This window comes from Sceloporus undulatus, chromosome 5 (assembly GCF_019175285.1).
Source record: "Sceloporus undulatus isolate JIND9_A2432 ecotype Alabama chromosome 5, SceUnd_v1.1, whole genome shotgun sequence".
Classification (NCBI taxonomy): Eukaryota; Metazoa; Chordata; class Lepidosauria; order Squamata; family Phrynosomatidae; genus Sceloporus; species Sceloporus undulatus.
Window position 1 is genome coordinate 67,069,535 of NC_056526.1, and position 17,458 is coordinate 67,086,992.

Genomic DNA, 17,458 nt, shown 5'->3' on the forward strand with positions numbered 1-17,458 from the left:
ATTATAACTTTCAAACCTAGGCATAACCACTAGGTCCTTAGCATAGGGGAGATGATCCTTAGAAATTATTATATTGTTGATAGCGCTCATTCTGGACTCAGATAAGGGAATTCAGTTGGATAGTCTCTTTTCAGAGCACCATTTAGGAAACCCATGCTCTCAGCCTCAGTGGAAGGCAATGGCAAACCTCTTCTGAACAAATCTTGCCAAGAAAACTCCATGATAGGTTTACCTTCAGGTCACCATAGGTTGGAGGCAACTTGAAGGCACACAGGAACAATATAGACTTTGAGTGGTCTATACAGTGGCTTTTCTTTTCTATAAAATGAAATGTATTTCCTGGTCTTTCCTGAGTTGTTGAAGGCAACCATTCTTCCATAACATTAGTCCCAAAGGGGAAATTCCCACCCTTGTTGGTATTAAAAGGCACAGTGAAACAATTTCATACGAGAAGCACCATAACACAAATGGGGGTGCCTTCCACAGATATGTTTTTGTATCCAAAAATGCTTTCCTAATGTGATTTTCCTTGCAGGAAATCAGGACAGTTGGGTAAAGTGTATAATGTGACTTTTGTCTAGGTTTTCTCTGTACACAATTGCAGCAACTTGTGTTTTAAAAAAGTTTGTTGTTTTAGTGTAGAATACAGTTGACTGTCTGTATTGGCATGGGTTTGGGTTCAGACCCCTAGACCTCCATAGATGCTAAAAACCACAGGAGTTCAAGCCTCATTATTGTATGAGCACCAACATGTGTGCATTTGCATCTGAACATCCACGTGCATGCACCACTATTGACAATAATGTGGTAGAGCCATCCACGGATTGTCCAGCCCATACATGGCCAACCTCCTGATACAGAAGGTCAACTGATATATACAGATGCAATTTTTAAAACATGTAGAATCAGAGCCCTTTTACCATCACTTCTTTAGTATGTAAAAAGTACTTTTAAGCAAGTTACCTTTCAGACTTGAAAGAACAACATGCTTCACTAGTTCTGGAGTGGGGGCCATAAGACCTCCAAGGCCTTGCAGTGGAATTAAACATTGGCCTCTCCACTCTGTCCTGTTTTTTGCAGCTGCAGCATAACTTGCAACTTCCCTCACTCAGTATGTTTGTTATTGTTAACTGCCTTTCTTTGAGTTGACCTAGACTCATGGTGACCCTGTGAATGAGACATCTCCAAGACCCCCTAGTCTCAACCTCTCTGCTTAGGCCCTACAGGCTCAGGTCCATGGCCTCCCTGATTGAATATAGGAATCTGTTGTACGGTCTTCCTCTCTTTCTACTACAGTGCACCTGCGTTATAGGTGGGCACGCTATACTTGAATGGGGCTCGAGCATATGCGCAATTTGGCTTACCGGGGGGGGGGGGGGGAACGGATCCTCGTGTAAACCAAGAGACCATTGTACTTCCTAGCATTATTGTCTTTTCAAATGAGTCACACTTTCTCATGATGTGACCAAAGTATAACAAAGTATGACAGCCTCAGTTTAGTCATCTTGGGCGCTTTACAAACCACCCAAAAAGGGAGGTCTGCTGGTGTCGTCATTTGCTGCGCCGTGGAGTCTCAGCGGTCAAACCACGCAACTCCTCGGCGCAGCAAAAAGAAGCTGCAAAAAACAGCTTCTTTTTGTGACACCATTATGGCATTGCAAAGTGCCAATGGCACACTTGCAGTGTCATATTGGTGCTGAGACTTGCGGACGCTATGCGTCCACTACGTCAAAATGCCAGTGCCCATGTAGAATGGCACTGCCATTTTGTACGTGCTCGGTGCATACTAGGGTTAGGGCCATCCGGAAAGGATGCCCCTTTCTAACCCTAGTACGTGCCGAGCACATACTTTTGGTGCATATGTAATGCGCCTTGGCTTCCAGGGAGACTTCAGACTTGATTTGTTCTAGGACCCATTTCTTCCACTTTTGGGCTGTCCACAATATCCCCAGCACTCTTCTTCAGCACAACTCCAATGAGTAAATTTTCTTTCTATGGGCTTTCTTCTCTGTCAGCTCTCACATCCATACATGGCAATCGGAAAAACGATAGCTTGGATGAGTCTAACTAGTGTTCAGTTCTGTATCTGTAGTACAGTGGATCCTTGTTATACGCTGGGATTTGGTTCCAAGATCCCCTCTGTATAACAAAATCCGTGTATGCTCAAGTCCCATTAAGTATAATGACATAGCAAAATGGTGTCCCTAATAAAAAATGGAACATCAAGGTAAATGTATACTTTTTTGGAACATTTTCAAACCGTGTATGCTTAAATCTGTGTATAAAAAATCCATGTATAAGAAGGGCCGACTGTATGTATGACCAAGTATGTACTGTATATCTTTCGTTAGCATGATGGAGAGCAAATTAAGAAACGTGAGTCACTAGTTACCTGAAATGTAACTGGAAAAGTCTTGGGCTTGAAGAGTTGTCAAATGATGTTGGTGTAATTTGTGGAAATTTGCTTAATTCCCTTTTTTCTTCTTTCCTCCCCTTTTTATAAAAACACAACTCTTTCAGGGAAGAGCTTGGAACTCTGATTGCATGTCTGATGTGCCAAACAGGAGCTCAGCACTGATAATTGAATTCCTGAACCCTACAAATGGCAAAAATAATAAAGTTGTCTGGTTTCCTTGGAAAGTGTCTACTTTATCTACTTAAGTGACTGATAACTGACTCAGAATGAGGTGCAGTCTGCTCCTGTTTTTAGTGAGCTGAGATAGGTACAAGAGCAACTAAAAACAGCATATTCAGGGGTAGTCCAATTGCCCATGCAAAAAAATGCAAAACAATCCACAAAACAGTGGGGATTTTATTGGATCAACTAAAAAACATAAAGCACATCATACAAGCTTTCAAAGATTCACTGGCTTCTTCATCAGGCAAATAACATGTAGCCCTACTCAGAAGCTTGTGTCCCCCATCCCCCAGTAAAACTCAATAGTAATACAATCATATGATACAATCATATTGTAATTTCCTAGGTTTGTATACACACACACACATTCCTATCCACAATGGCAGCAAGAGCTTTAAGCTAAAGTATGGTGATATCTTTGGTTCAGGTCTCTATGCACTCACACCATTTTTGAGGGATGTCTCTTTTTCTGGTACTGTTATAGCCTTTCTGTTCCCAAGACAGCTGTCTTTCTAGGTTCTGTTCTTGGCCAGCAATGTTCAGTACTTGGGATGGAGAAGCCAAGAGAACTTGTCAAACAAGAGTTCAGCAAGAATGCCCCATTTTTACCCATTGTTCAGCTCCAAGCCTGCTTTTAACTGTCAGGGCACCAAAGGAACTGTCAGGATTCGCCTATGACTTTAGGAGAACCAGAAGCAGAAAAAACAACAACCTTGTTCTCATGGACACCAATTGTAGAAAGCAAATCTGACATTTTATTGTGTTTTCATTGTAAAAAAAAAACACCCACTAACCATTCCTTTGTTATTTTCTTAAAGCAAACATTAACAGAATGCATAGTTGTAATTTGAAAGAGGACTGGGCGGATATTTAATCAATCCAGCAGTAGAGGGATTTGGAGTATGTTGGCTCACTTCCTCTGGAATATCCACATACTGGGACAACACATATGCCTGCACATAGCCCACAACACATGCCAAAGCCACATTCTTGGATTTTGCAATTGATACATTTCATGGTACATCACAGGCTTCATATCCCTAGATGCTTATGCAAAAGTAATGCCAGCAAGGACACTGTGAGCTGATGCTCCTGATAGCCCAACTAGTGAATAGGACTAAACTGAAAACAAATGAATCACAAGTGAAAAAGACCCTTTGGACCACTGTTACCCACATTTGCAAACACCTTTATTGGTCAAAATCATCAAGGATAATGCAGGATTATTTAAGCACAATTAAAAACAAAAACTGGATAAAATGATTATGAATCAGTTGCACAGGCATATTACAGGCATATTGATTTAAAAAACATGACATAATGTACAAAGGTTTGACCTCCTACATCCCAAACTTTCCTCAGCACTAAACCCAGGGGCTTACTTCCTAATGAGCATGTTTCTGTTTGCAAATTTAAAGAACACATATCTAGGTCCCATGGTAAAGAGAGAGCTCACAAATTTACAAGTGGTGTTAAATGTTCACCTATCTGTGTGCCTTCCTAATGCATGAAAGGCTTCTTTTATCATTGTCTGAGTTTTACAACAGTTTACCTCCCTTTTGTTAGCTACAACTGGAGCCATGCTCCATTCCAGCCGCCATACTGATTCCACTTCTCACTGGGCGCATGTTTCAGAAAGCCAGCAAGTGGGGGGGACCTTATCCTCCCTTTCTCTGCCCCATTGCCTTGGAGCTGGCTCAGCTGATCTGGTCTCAATGCAATGGGGCAGAGAAAGGGAGCAAGCGGGGGGGCGGTCTGCCCCATTGCATTGGAGGTGGCTCAACTGATCTGACCCCAAGGCAATTGGGCAGAGAAGGGAAACAAGCAGGGGTACCTTCTGCCCCATTGCATTGGAGGCAGCTCAGCTGATCCAACCCCAAGGAAATGGGGCAGAGAAAGGGAGCAAGGAGGGGACTCTCTCTCTGCCCCATTGCCTTGGGCTCAGATCAGCTGATCCAGCTCCAGGGCGATGAGGCAGAGAGGGGAAGTAAGGGGGGATCCATTGGTCACAGAGAAGGGGGATGTATAACCTCATGTATATATGATGTTATATATAATATTGACAAACGAGTAAGTATAATTTATAATTGGGAATTCATTGACCAACATAACCATTTGGTTATGTGTGTCAATGAACCTATTAAAGTGGGGAGGTGTGTGATGAACTGACTCCAAAACCAACCAATCAGAAGGCAGCTGAGGACCAGCCAATAGAATGTGGGCTGGGACTTTTAAAAATCCCGAGCTGACAGTTGGGAGTCAGTTGGAACTGGGACAGTTTAGAAATTCAGTTGGGGTTTAGAATCTTGAGGGAGCAGGCTGGTATCCAGTAGTTGAGGGAATAGTCAAGTCCAAGAGAGGACTGTGTTCCAGACGTTCCTGAGGGAATAGTCAGTTAGGGAAATGCTTTGTCCAGAGAGGGACTGTATTAGTTTTGAGGAGTTTAGAAAAGAGAGACTCAGTGTAGCCAGACTCTAAAAGAGGGGTTTCGGTTACATTATTTCTTGAGAGAGATTATAGACTTGGTGGCTGAGTTAGTAAAAAGAATTGCCTAAAGAGGGACAGGGAAGTCCTGCGGTGGTTAAAAAATATCTGGGGAAAGAAGAATAACTGTAACAAAGTAAAGAGTACCAATGTAACGAAGTAACACGTGCCTGAACTAACAGCTGTTTTATATCGTTCAGTTCAAGTAATAGCTGTTCAAACCCTTTGTTCAATAAAGTTCATATTTTGTTTTATCTAAAGGCTTGTCAGCCATACATATGATATCCACGCTACTATAGTATATAATACTGTGAACCTGCCACATAAGAAAGGGGGTTTGTTACATAAATTGGTTGGCAGCAGGGTGGGATTAGAAAACCCCATAGGATTGCCATAAGGTGAAGGAGTGTTGTCGTTACATAAATTGGTGAGCAGCATCGGGATACGTAAAATCCAGTGGCTGGAAATTTGAGGAGAAGTGTGCTGGAGACAATTGGTGTTAATGGGTTCTGAGTTCAAATTACCAGAAACCCAAGATTTTATTTGAACTTAGAAAATAAAAAGTTCAACAGTTCAAATAAGGAGACATAAGTCAGTGAGGGGAATCTCTGAGGTAATAGTCAAGGGTACTGTGTAAGAGATTACCTATAAACTGACTAGGCTGGATAAGAGAGTTAATACAGGTCCCTGAGGTAATTTGCTGAGGTAAATTGTAGGGGACTGGAAGAAAAAGAAAGTTGCAGTTTTAGAGTGCCTGGATTTGACAAATCAGGTGGCCAGAAGTGTGCTGAAGTTAAGGGGCTTTGATTGGAGTTCCTGCATGGCAGAGGGTTGGACTGGATGACCTGTGGGACCATCCTAGGATTCTATGAAGTCCTCGTGACCACCATGTCACTGGTCAGCAACACATTGCTGGGAGAGGAAGGAAGTAGAGAAGCATTCATCTATATCATCCTAACCAGTCAGCTGATGGCATCCCATGATGAGACCTCTGGAAGAATTCCCATGTGTGTGCCTGGCTGAGTAATTAGCCAGACATTCTTCACCAGCAACGTAATTACTAGAGGTTCTCTCAGCAAAATAGGAGCCCTGGGATGGGAGCCATTGCAGAGTTCCACATGTGGACCCTTGTTACTTGGAACTATGTGAATCTCAGCCAGCATCTTGCAACTCTCCCCAGCACTTCAGAAGGATCTTCTTATCCTGTTGGGAGATGCTTCAATCAAACATGGGACGCCTTCCATGCAAACATATGCTATATACCATGGAGCTACCACATACACTCACCGTTATGGAAGCACTATGAGATGAACCCAAGTGGCTCCCATGGAGGGGAGATAGCCCTCTTGGAAGGACCACTCCTAAAATCATCCAAAGCTATCTTGCCATTCTCCTTTGCCCCCATGATCTTGAGAACCCCTTCCCAGGATGTTCAGTTCCCAGCTTTACCACCCTCCTTCCCAAGACCTCTTGATACCTTAATCTTTAAAAGTAGATTTTAAAGTGTGAGGTAATACCATCCACACTCCACAGGACTTACTCCTGAGCGATTTCACCGTCATATTTTTTTTCATTTCCGCTTGTTGAACCTTAATTTGGCAAGGCAGTTCCAGCTCTTTGAAAGCCTCCATATATCCTCGTTTATGCTTTGACTTCCCCCTTTTTAGACCCCTTTAGCACCCTTCCAAACCTAAGTCTGCCTAGGGGTGTTCAGCATTGAGCCATGGCAATTAAAGTGGTTTCAAACTGCATTATTTCTGCCAGTGCTGATGCAACCTTGACAAAAGTGTGAGAGAGCTGATTTTTGTTATCCATGGGAGGTCTTGGAACCAAACCCAGCGTATAAAAAGGGTCCACTGTAATTTCAATTTATCAAATAGAGTTTGTAAAAAATGCGACTTGGGGCAAAACCCTTGAGGCGCCATCTCATTCGAGCCGGTTGGCTTGGGACCGTAGCGTACATGCCACATGCTCACAAGTGCCGGAAGCTGACAAGCTGTTTACTGGGGGCGGCTTCATGATGCTCTGGCGGCGCAACATTTACATGCCGCTGGAGTGTCATGAAGTTGGCTTCCAGTCACAGCATGGGCGAAAAAGACAGCTTTTTGGAACCTGAAAAAGGAGCGGCTATTTGTCACTCCTTTTCCAGGCGGAGACAGATGGCATTCAGTTGCGGTGGCCACAATCCAGCTCGGAAAGGGTGGCTTCAGCTGCTCCTTCCACTGGTTCATTTCAGTCCTTTGCCCCACCCCTTTTTCCAACACTTCCTGGATCTTTCCAGTCCCCAAAGGTGGTCAGGCGATTCGAAGGAATCACTAGCCTAGAGATAGGAAAAAAGATTACTGGGCATATTAGTGAACATGGCCTAGACACAGGGAGAAGGTGCTAATAGATATAGACAGTCAGCAGGGAAAGAACTTGAATAGGGTTTTGGGGAGCTATGATTGATGAAATAGTTCAGGGGTCATGTTTGATCTAAATAAGCTTCCACTTTATTCTTTTTCACAACAGTGTCGGGCTGTTCCTGTTAGTTCTGATGGAGAGTCTGGTCTTGAAACACAACGTCTGAATAACCATTGTCAATGGAAGTAACCACACACTGTGGGTCACTACATCAACCCTCTCCTATTTGCTAGATATGGGCCCCTCTGGGTCTCTCTGACATCTAAACTTGGGGGGGGGGAGGAATTTCTGCCCAACAAACCCTCTGGGAATAGCAATTCTCCTTTAAAATGGATGCAGCCCCAAACTCCTTCCATGCCTGATATGGTTTCATAGCATTTGCATTTTTCATCTATCTTAAGCCATTTGAGGGCATGAAATTGGAAAATGTTTTAAAAAACTTTAGAGATGCATGTTTTGGGGAGGGGTACTGGAAACCAAAGAGCCAGAAAAAAGGTCCTTGAAGTCTGTATGGGACAGGAGGTCAACAGTTTCCCCAGCCCACTTCTGCAAAAGATCTCCCGTTGAAAGAAAAGATCCCTTCCAGACCAAGGTGATGCAGCTCTCTCTGGAAGGGGAAGGGGCTAAAGTGGTGGGTTAGCCAGCCTCTCCCAATGTTCTTGCGCCATGCCATTCCCCAGAAAGACTACCTGAAAGGGATCTGATCTTGGCAAGCACTCTGTTTCATCTTGTTCCAGCCTTTCTGCAAGCAGATATGGACACTGGTATACGGAAGATCTCTGGGCAAGGAAGCTGGTGCTGCGACGGCTAGAGCGTGTCTGGCGGAAACACCAGTGCTTACCCGACAAGGCTCTCCTAGACCGTCTTATCAGCTTCGGCTGATACGCCAGCTGGTCCCTACCTGGGCCGGAAGGACCTTGAAAACTGTATTACATGTCTGGTAACCTCTCGTTTGGATTTCTGCAATGTGCTCTACATGTGGCAGCCCTTGTATCATACCCGGAAGCTGCAATTAGTGCAGAATATGGGGCACGACTGGTCACTGGTACAGCCAGGGCCAGTCATATAACACCGGTCCTTAAAGACCTACACTGGCTGCCTATTCGCTTCCGGGCGCATACAAGGTGTTGGTTGTTACCTATAAAGCCCTAAATGGCTTGGGCCCAGGGTACTTAGAGGACCGCTCTCTGTACAATCCGCCCCGCACACTCAGATCACTGGGCAGCAATGCTAAGGGTTCCAGAGGCCAGATTAGTTGCTACTAACTAGGAGGGCCTTTTCCATCTCGGCCCCCAGCCTCTGGAACGCGCTGCCCTTGGAGCTCCGCTCGGCCGCCTCCTTACTCAGTTTAGGAAGGGGTTAAAAACATTCCTATTTGAGCAGGCTTACCCTGGACTCTGAACCCTGAAGTTTCTCTCCTCGCCCCTTCGTCAGCATGTCAGCTGGCATGGGTGGTGGTTTTTATTGTATAAGGTTTTTAATGTTATGTTTTTTGTTTTTATACTGTTTATATTGACATATTGTCATATTGTTATTGTTTGTGGATGTTTAAAACCGCCTTGGTCTTGGAAAGGCGGTATACAAATAAAATTTTACTTATCTTACTTACACGGCTTAAACCAAGCTCTCTAAAGTTCCAGTGACATGTTGGGTTTGAGCAAGTCATCTCAGGAGATCCATGAATTGGATCATGGAAGGAGGCGGGAGAGCCTTTTGGGTAAAATTAGAAGGGAGAAGGGACAACAGTGACACCACTGTGTAGGTCTGCTCTAGACCTCCAAGTCAGAGTGAAAAACTGGATGAAGCTTAGCCTAAACAAATGACAAACATTTGAACATTCAATGAGGAGGTGGAATAGGAACGGCCCTTACAACTGATATTACTTCTACGTGAAACTTTGGCAAGAATGGACGGTCCACAAACTCCAGACTTGCCTTGGTGACAATTTCATTGGAACCAGGCACACCAAAGTCTAGTACAACGAGATGGATCATGTAGTTAATTTAATTAATTTCTCGGTTCCCTCCTCATCCATCCAGATGGAGGAAGAACATACTCCACACTCATAATGTACCTACAGCTCTAGATATCTGTATGTGGATAAGTTGGATAAACAAACTGAACACCCTAAACAATCTTTCAGTCAAGCTTCTTAAAGGCTGCCAGCAGGGACATGTCACAAAGAAGAACCCTTGTGACATGTCCCTGCTGGCAGCCTTTAAGGAAGAAAGAAACCCTTTTGTGGGAGTAAGGAGATCGAGGTAGAAGGGGGAGGAGTTGTTTGAGCGAGTTAGAGCGAGTTAGAGTCAGCCTTTATTTTAATTAGAGTTTAGATTCAGTTTGTTTTGTATCCTTAGACATAGACGTAGCTGTTTTGTTTATTTATTTATTAGTGTTCTGTTATTAGTGTTATTAGTGTTTATTATTATTACTTAGTGTTAGTTTTCATAATCTCTAGAATAGATTCGTTAGAGGGAGGGTGGGGTGTAGTTAGAGAAAAAACAGGCAAGGAAAGGGCATCGATCTCCTGAAGATGGTGAATAGCCTTGCTTTCTGATCTCTAGTTGCGTTGCAGTTTTCTTCTGTTCAGCCCTTCTGGATGTCTCCCTCCAGCCATGACCAGTTCCAACTTCCATTTTCTGTTGCCAAAAGGGACATATCTTCAGTTGAGCAGTAGGCCCTCTGTATCCACGATCCTTTATCCATGGATTCAGTATCCACGCTTGTAAACATTCAAGAAAATATATAATTCCATAAAGCAAAGCTGATTTTGCCATTTCAGATAAGGGACTATGTCACTATTTAAAGGGATATATCATATTATATTTAAAGGTCCTGGAACCAAACCCCAGTAGATACCAAGAGTCCACTGTTCATCTCATTCTCTTTTTTGACACTTCCTGACTCAATAAGAAACTTCTCGGTGTTTCATTGATTAAAGCCGTATATTCTTTAAAATTCAATGAGAAATGAGTCAAGATTTTAACACAACAAGGCCCTGATGGTTGCTGTGCAAAATATTGTGGGTGCAGGATTGGACCATTGTAATTTGGGAGAAATCCTGGGCATAGCTGAGGGGTTTTCTCAAGCGATTCTCCTCTTTACCAGCTTGGTTTTCGCTTATTTTGGTTAATGTCTCCAATCCTCTCCCCGCCCCAATGCTCACCACACAAATGAAAAGCAAATTCACTTGCTTGGGAACATTTTCTTGTTTCACCTTGGGGAGAAGGGTCCCAAGTAGAAGTACAGTATAGAGATCCAAACTCCCGTTTCTCGCAGGTTCTCCAGGTGAACGTGTAAACTGTGTGGGATAGGGTTATAAATCGAACCCTGTGCCTAAAGTGGCAACCTCAATAAGGCAACTACTTCTGGGGTAGCAAATGCTATGGAGAGGAGGATTACCTGCTTCTTAGCACCTCATATTTCAGGATTAGTTGTGGAACATTCCATGAGGGATGCTAACCACAGGGGCTCATTTCCACTGGCAGTATAACTCGATTTCTGATTGGCTTTGTGCTTGTCAGGAATCGATTCCAAAAGGTCCCTTGTTTCGGTACAGAACAGGATCTTTTACTTACTCCAGTGTAATTGGGATTGTGGGCACGATTGTCACCCCATAGTTTGTGTCGCTTCAAAAATAAATGTCAATCATCATGGCAGGAGGAGTGTGGAATTATGGAGTGGGGGGAGACCTTGCCAGGCTTGATCGGGTGATGAATTTTAAAAGTGGAGGAAGGACTTAGGCAACAGCTATCAAAGGGCAGAGGGAGATGCAGAAAAAAGAGTTGGCTTATTGTAGGGAAAGCATCAAAATTATTTATTTATTTATTATATTTTTTGTATCTCGTCATTTCCCTGAACTGGGGACTCAGAGCAGCTTAATAGCATTAAAAACGCCAATTAAAACATTTTTTTTTAAAAAATACATTTTAAGAAGTAAACTATACGGCATTAAAACAGAAAGTTATTTAAAAGAATAAAACATATTTTATAAAAGATTTATATATATTATATATAGATATATATAATATATATATATACACACGTATAGAGAGAGAGAGAGAGAGAGAGAGAGGAGAAATTGTAGCAAATTTTTTAAATGGTCCAATATCCCAGCTTGTCCTTATAGTAATTCCTTAAAACCTATATCAGGGGTCAGCAACCTACAGCCTGCGGGGCGCATGCAGCTCACCAAGGTCTAGGAACTGGCCCCAGCCCGGCCCTGCCGCAGATTGCCGCCGGGGCCTCTGGCCTTTGCACACGGGACAAGCGGCGGGCAGGGGACAAGAGGAGCAAGTGGGGGCAAGAGGGGGGCAAGGGGGCAGGAAGATCAAGGGGGGCAATTGTCTATAGAAGCCTCAGAAACTGCATTTATTAACATTTTTTATAAAAAATCAGCAGATTTTTTTTGCGTGTCCTCCATTTTTTTAATTTAAAATGTGTCCTCCATTTTAAATTTTTGTCCTCACATTTGTCCCAGTTTATTTATTTATTTATTATTTATTTTTACTTTCGGCCCCCTGAGTTGTCTGGGGCAGCAACCCGGTCCCAGGTCAAAAAGATTGCCTACCCTGTAGGGCCTATATGAACGGGTAGATATTCACCTGCTAGCGGAAGGCCATCAAAGAGAGAGCCGTTCATAGTGGGAACAGCCCCCTGAGTTTTAAAAGTGGAGGAAGGACTTAGGGAGCAGTATCAGAGGGCAGAGGCTAGGGGCAGCCACCAAGAAATACAACTATTCAATTATTCCTATTGCATTCAGTATGATTTATGCCAAAGTAGGTGAAGGGAATTGACTGCAGCCTACATTTCTTTTGGGATGTTTCATCAATCCATAACTTTTTTGGTTGGGAGTCTGGGTCCAATGCTGACTAATCATTTCCCTAGGAAGGGTTCTGGCCATCCATTGCTATCCATCCAGGGCCATTCTGGATGTAGCCTAAGCTCAGTGGAGATAGAAAGAGCCGTCCGGAGCAGGAGACCCCATTTCTCAACATCTGCTTCTCCTCCCCCTTCTAGGTTGGGAAAACTGCTGGGGTCTTCTGTAGGAGAAGCAGGAAAGTTGGCCCAGCTCTAGTGGACATTCCCATCATTCCTAAAAAGACACCTAGGGCTGAAGGGAAGAGGTCCCCAGGCCGTTGCTGGTGGTTCCGCCGGGGATGCCAGAAGCAACTCTTATGGGCAGGCAGCCAGTCAGTCTTCATTATGCAGATCCCCAATACTGTCTTGCAAGATGGAGGGATCCTTGCAGAGAGGGCCAGCGCTTTGGGTGAGAGATCCCAAGGGGTCTGGAGGATCTGTGGGGAGGAACCAGGCTCTGTGCACCTGGGTAAAAGGGAGGGGGTACTGGAGTTCCAGCTCCTAAATTCTGAAGGCTTCAGGGGAAAGTAGCAGCAATATCCCCTGCAAATGAAGGAGGCCGGGGTCACGTGGCCCTTCTTTCTTTCTTATATCAACAATGGGTGTACAGTCTTCCTGTCCACTTCCCACCCTTCAATCAGAGACATATCTGCCCAAAATGTTATGCCATGTCAGAGATGTTCATCAAAATCAACAGCAGAAAGGAGGTACAACCTCCCTTTAGGGCTCCCCTGCCAAGCCTGACTTTCCACAACTCTTTCCAGGTCACTTTTTCATCACAGGACTCTGAGTGTTGATTCTGTATATCCTCCCACGGGGCCCAGGCATTCAGAAACCTAGCAGTCCTGAAACTCTGTGCTTGGGATGGATCCCCTTCCCAGTCACAATGGGGCAGGAGGACTTGAATGACCAGAGCTGAAGAAGGATCCTCCTCACTGACAGTCTGACTCTCTTGTCTTCCAGGACAGCCTGTGTGCTCTGACCAAGAGAAGCTAGATTTTTTCCAGGCTCTCTCTGCCAGTTGCATAGATGCCTTAGAGATGGGGCAGAAAGACCTGGGTCTCTGACCACTAAAGATTGAGTTGATCAAGACCATTGTGGTGAGTGACTCATTTCTGAAGGGGATGGATGAGGAGCCCTGAATTTGGGCACTGGGGAGGAAGAAAGCTCTCATTTGGGGTGGGAAAACCTGGGAGAATGTTTGGAGAGACTCTTTTTCCATTGTGTCTATTTTGGGGGGGGGGGTACAGTGTGGGAGCTAACAGGGCCTTTCCTCTCCTTTTGACGTTAACCTTTCTCTCTCTTCCGGTGGTGTTGGAGAGCCTACCATTGACCTCCGTGCCTTCTCTGTGCTGTCTTGTGCCATGCTAGCACTCTACCATCTCAGGTAGGCTTGCCATATCCCACCTGGGGGCGGGACTTTCCCAGTTTGGCCCCGCCCCAGGACACCCCCTCTCAGCGAGGGCCTGAGGCTGGGGCTGGGAGAAGCTGTCCCCAGGCCCCAGGAGGCCTTGGAAGCTTCTGCACGGTTCCCGCCCGCCTAGCTCCACCCCATTAAGGTCTCGGTTGGGCTCCCCTCAGGCCCGGCCTTCCTCTCTTGTGTGCTGGGAGGTGGTGGACTGCTCAGCTGCTCAGTCCCCATTGGCCAGATTCACAATAAGGGGGAGGAGCTGCAGCCTGCAGCAGTCTATTCAGGCCCCTGCAGCACTCGCACGCGCAATTTAAACCTAGGAGAGAGAAGGAGCGGGCAGTGAGAGTCACAGAGAAAGAAGGAGAGGAGTAGAGCAGCAGCAGAGGAACAGGAGGACGGAGTAGGGGAGGGGCCCATTCCCACCGAGGAACGCCACCATTTCAGGCTTTCTAAGCCTCTGCTCAGACTAAATCAAGCTGTGGCAACATGGATAAATTTTTTTTTAAATCAGCATTTTTTTGCGTGTCCTCCATTTTAAAAATGTGCCCTACAGTTGAAAATTTTGTCCTACATTTGTCCCGGTTTGGAGGTCCTGACTTATGGCAACACCTAATCTCAGGTATCCTGAGAAAACACAAGCTGACTATAAAGAAGCTAAATTGTGAGGCTAAGATCTATTTGCTTCAGAAGCAAACCTTCGCTTTGTGTCCCAAGAAGTTTCCTGTTGGGGTGGAGATCTTAGCCCCACAATTTAGCTTCTTATAGTCAGCTTGTGTTTTCTCAGGGAGGAGGGCTCTGAGCTAAGTCATTGGGTTCCATGTTAGGGAGGTCACCAACTGAACTACAGTACTGTTGATTTCTTATTGATATCTTCAAACCACTATTATGTGATGTTCAAAAGGGGTTTTAGGCTCTTTGCCTCTCCCATTCTCATGCCTCCCTTTTTCTTTAAGGATTCTACATCTCCTCATGCTCAACACTTGAGCTTCTGCTGAAGGGTTTTCTCATGGAGGATGGAACTGTAGACCATTGCTCTGCCTGCTGAAGGTCAGTGTTCCCAAGGATCAGCCATTCAGCCTGCTTCAAATTCTGAAGGAGACTCCCACAGGAAAGGTTGTTTGGCTAACTCTCTCAAGCCCACTTGGGGACTAGATGAGAAAAGTGTATGTGGGGGGGGGGGGGGGACAAGGTTGAAGGGAGTAACAGGGAAGGAGAATGATCCAATCACCATTTCTTTAAAGTCTCAGCCAACATCCTCCAGAAACCTCTGAAAGTTCACCCAGGGACAGATCCAATTGGATACCCCCCTCCCCTGGGAAATGCCAAAAAATCCAATTGGGGAATCTGATGGGCTGCATGTTCTTTCTTTCTAGCCAGAGGTTGTGCAGAAGAGTATCTTAGATGCGTGGCACCAACTGAAGGGAAAAAAGGATACCCAGAGCACTCATGTCCTTACACACCCAAGGTAACAGCTCTTCCAAAATATCCGAACAGTAAAATTTGCTGCAAAGCATCTAGAATTCAGAAGGGTGGAATGTGTGGCCTCTTTAATAGGCTGGTCCAGGGGTGTGTCAGTCAGGGATTATCTGACTTTGGTTCTCTAGTTCCTTGGCTGAAATGGAAATGCCGGTATTGTGGGCATTCTGTGGCTCAGAGATGCTCAATGGGAAGAAGGGTCAGGTAGGATGGTCTTTGCATCCTGAAATTCCTGGAAAAAGAAGTAAGAAGAGGAAGGATCCTGTCTGTCACCTGGATGGATAGGTGAGTGTTTTTTGAAGTACAGCCTCTCCACCTCCGTTTTACAAACACTCCTTTCTTCTTTCTTTTTTCTATAGATGATGTGATATGAGGACCTTGAGAACTAAGTCAACCATACAGTACATGTTCCATCTCAGTGAAAGGTCACTATGGCTGTGCCTGAGAAGTTTGGTGGAGACCCAGGTGGCAACCTTAATTGCAAACAAAAAGCTGTATATACAGGGAAAGCAGAGGACTTTCCGAAGGGTCCACCTAGTGGCCTTCATGATTAGTTTGCTGTCTGGCATGGCTGCTAAAAGGACTACTCTGTTACTGTGTCAGAACAGCCCTGTGCTAAATAGATTGGGAGATTTCCTACAGAAGTTGAGAACTCTGTGGGGAGATCCAGTGCAAATGGAGACCCCCAGCAGGCAGATTTCATCTGCAGCAAGGAAAAGGGACTGTATGAGTCTATAGCACAGTTTCCATCTTCTGTCTCAGGAGATGGCATATAGTGACCTTGCTGCTGAGAACCAGTACAAAGCAGGGTGGTTCTTGTGATTTTTGGAAGAGCTAGCTCACAGTCCTCCTTCTTCTACTCTAGAGTTGCTTATTGAGCAGACCATTCGCATTGACGGATGCCTGATTCCTGCAGACAGGCCCAGAAGATGATTCCCTTACCCAGGTAGAAGGTAGGAAGGGATGGGGGGGAGACAGAAGGAGGGGGAATGGGGCAGTGTGGTGAGACATCATGGCTAATGGTTTGTGAATGGACTATGGACTGAAGACTTGAGTTTGATTCCCTGCTTGGCCATGAAACCCACTGGGCAAGTCACATTCTCTCAACTTCAGGGGAATGCAATGGCAAATCTTCCCTGAACAAATCTTGCCAAGAAAATCCATGATAGGTTCCCCCTTAGGGTCACCGTATGTCAGAATGACTTGAAAGCACACAACAACAACAAGTTCCATTACATATATCTAAACTCAAACTGGGTGGGGGAGGTATCGAGAGGAAATGTTGATTTTTAAAAAAAGTTGCTATGAAGTTTGGGGAAGTGGGAAATGTAATATGGAACACATTTGTGACTTATTAGGAAGCCTTGGGTTTTAATCATGCTGATCTTGGAATCCCTAGCCCAAAGGCATGTGGCTAGGTGTTGAAGATTTCCTCTTCTTCCTACAAGTGTAACCTGATTTGATCTATATATATCCAAGAAACCTGACTAGCCCTTGTTGTTATTGGATTATGTTGCCCCTTACAAAGATAATGGGAGTATGCAGATATGTGTGTGTTTAATGCAGAGTTTTGTATAATGGGCATTGAGGAAATTGCTTTTCAATAATTGTTGTGGATGCAGGTTGAGCTGATTTCTTCTGGTGTAATATGATTCGTCAGCATAATAACCCCTGCATACAATTTCTACTCCAAATGATGAAATGCCCACTCCTTTTTCACCTTCTTCTCTGTCTTGTCTTGATCTGTGGCTTGCGTTGAGAAATACCTCTGACATATGTGTGGGGAAGGAAAGCACTCTGGAAATGCACCAGATGTTGTTGAACTGGAAGACACAAATATATCCTGATTTTGGCAATTCCTTTCCAGAATTGCTGACTATTTCGGCTGGAGGATTAAGCTACAGGAATGATGTGATAATGAAATTTGGGCTGTAAATATAAAACCTGATTCTTGGGGAATGGCTGTGTTTTGTTGGGTACCTGTTCCCTTGGGAAAGCAGGAAATAAATTAGTTGATTTAGTTGCAAAAGAAGAGTAGCAGCTTGCAGTACTGTTATGGATCCTTCTTTGCCTTTTGCCCAGAGATAAATTTAAAATTTACGAGGGAAATTGTAAGCAATGACAACACGAGCAGATTGGGTACCTTCTCCTGTCTTGAGGCATTCATATTTTATCAAGGCAAGTCA

The 17,458-nt window shown here is 44.6% G+C and overlaps 1 long non-coding RNA gene across 1 annotated transcript in view; it reads left to right on the forward strand.

Moving 5' to 3' along the window:
* LOC121930401 overlaps positions 1–2,607 on the forward strand; it is a 60,586-nt gene extending 57,979 nt beyond the window's left edge. The window contains exon 3 of the long non-coding RNA XR_006103932.1: positions 2,521–2,607. This is a non-coding gene — a long non-coding RNA (uncharacterized LOC121930401). The remainder of the gene's footprint in view (positions 1–2,520) is intronic.
* The last annotated feature ends 14,851 nt before the right edge of the window (positions 2,608–17,458 follow it).